Source organism: Salminus brasiliensis, chromosome 7 (assembly GCF_030463535.1).
Source record: "Salminus brasiliensis chromosome 7, fSalBra1.hap2, whole genome shotgun sequence".
NCBI lineage: Eukaryota > Metazoa > Chordata > Actinopteri > Characiformes > Bryconidae > Salminus > Salminus brasiliensis.
This window is the reverse complement of record NC_132884.1, coordinates 36,378,176-36,380,299: the sequence shown is the minus strand read 5'-3', so window position 1 is coordinate 36,380,299 and position 2,124 is coordinate 36,378,176. Positions and strand designations below refer to the sequence as shown.

General features: G+C 44.0%; 1 pseudogene; it reads left to right on the top strand.

Moving 5' to 3' along the window:
* The first annotated feature begins 212 nt into the window (after nucleotides 1–212).
* Nucleotides 213–332, top strand: LOC140560461 (U1 spliceosomal RNA; annotated as a pseudogene).
* The last annotated feature ends 1,792 nt before the right edge of the window (nucleotides 333–2,124 follow it).

The following is a 2,124-nucleotide window of genomic DNA, read 5'->3' as shown; positions in this document are numbered from 1 at the left end:
CTGCAATAAGGAGACTGCAGATGGCTTTTTGTCATTGCCACTCTGCTGCTTTGCTGAAGCTACAGAAGACCTCACCAGAACTGCTTAATGCTGTGTAACAGTCATATATGTGAAAAAAATCTGTAGTATTACTCAACCTCCCTCAGTACCTCTCAGCTTGTCAACAAATGCATGTGTACAGCTGTCTGTGAGGGGCGCTCAAAGCATGCTTTGTACTTACCTGGCAGAGGAGATACCATGATCAAGAAGGTGGTTCACCCAGGATGAGGCTCCACCATTGCACCCTGGTTGTGCTGGCCCCTGCAAATTCCCCAAATGTTGCAGTCTGCAACTGGGTCCATACCCTGGACAGGTAAGCACACCACTCTACACCAGTTGTCCTCAGGCCCAGGTCCTTGGGCAAGACTCCTAATGCTACATTCACCTACCTGTGTAACAAAGTACAAAAGTGAGTTGCTGTGGATGACGGGGTAATCTGTAAACGTAAATAAACAAACTGTCCCTTTCTGTAACTTGGTGATGCATTATACCCTTTTTTCACAAGTCCCACAGTTCCCTGGGGTCTTCCTGAAATGTCTGTGACTAACTTTGAGATCCAGCACCAAACTCACTGATCTTATCTCGTCTAACCAGCCCTTTTTTGGCCATTTTAAGTGCCTTTTTCTTCATATAACAATGAGTCACAACCCCCCCCCCCCACACACACACACACACACAAAAAAAAACCCTGTGCCATGTATATATGCAAACATGTGCCTATAAATTACGTACATATACATAATTCTTACCTAAACAGATCATCTGGTGAAGTACACAGCAGTTCAGAATTAGACATTATTTATTTATTGAATTTATCTATCAGTATTCAGGGAGACAGAATTCAGGACTATTGCCAACAAGTTAAGGCTCCTAGGGGTACATCAGATTCTTGATATCCTGCTTAAACTGCTACAGAGTTCTTCAGAACATTGCTGAGCTACAAACAAGAATATTTACCCTACTTTCAGAACAGGAACCAAGAAGGACAGCAAAAGAACACTCCATTCTCCCACTGGCCCTCAAGCCTGAGTCTACTGAAGTTAACGTTAGCAGAGCACTTCAAGCTTAAGCTGAGTCTGGAGAATCTAACAGAGGTTCTGAAACGCGACAGAGCAAAATCAAACCTGGTAAACAGAAGCGAACCAGAGGAGAGTATAAACTTGCCAGGGCCGGCCCAAGCCTTTATGGGGCCCTAAGCAGATTTTCATTTGGGGCCCCCCAATACCACCACCTCAGCACCAGATACTTCATTAATTCATAGGGAGAAAGATATTGTGCAATATGCTGACGCGACCGGGCCTTTATCGACCACCCAAGCGGTGCATATCTGCATTTGCCCAACAGTGGCAGCAGATAACAGCAGGAATTGATTATCCTGGTATAGGTGTGCCAAGTATGAAAATAAATTAATATAAACATCGCTTTTACCTGTGTAATACCATTTTGTTTTATTGTTCAATGTTACTTTTAAAATATATATTTTTTATCATGATATCTTGGTGCTCTTGGGGGCCCCTAGGCAGCCGCGTAAGTCGACTTTGCCTTGGGCCAATAGATCAATAGAAATGCTCTAAAAATGACTTCTTTTTTTTACATTGACTTCCATTGAAGTTTAAGAAGATTTTTCCTTCTAGTGTAAAGTTGCTGTTTTGGACATAAAAGGTTTTTGCATGACAGCAACTGCATGCTCATAGAAGTGCTCTGTAAGGTGGTATGATGGTACATGGGGTAGTGGTGGCTCAGCGGTTGGAGCGCCGAGCTATTGATAACAGGGTTGTGGGTTTGATTCCCGGGCTTGGCAAGCTGCCACTGTTGGGCCCTTGAGTAAGTTAGGCCCTTTACCCTCTCTGCTCCCCGGGTGCTGGAGTTGGCTGCCCACCGCTCTGTGTGTGTGTGTGCTCACTGCCCCTAGTTCACGTGTGTGTGTGTTCACTACCACAGATGGGTTAAATGCGGAGGACACAAACCTTTACCTTTTACATATTGTTCAAAATGATGGTCTGTGTTTCTTACATACCATAATACCACAGTTTAGTTTAAACACATCACAGCTAGCCAGAACGCTTAGCATTAATGTCTTACTGG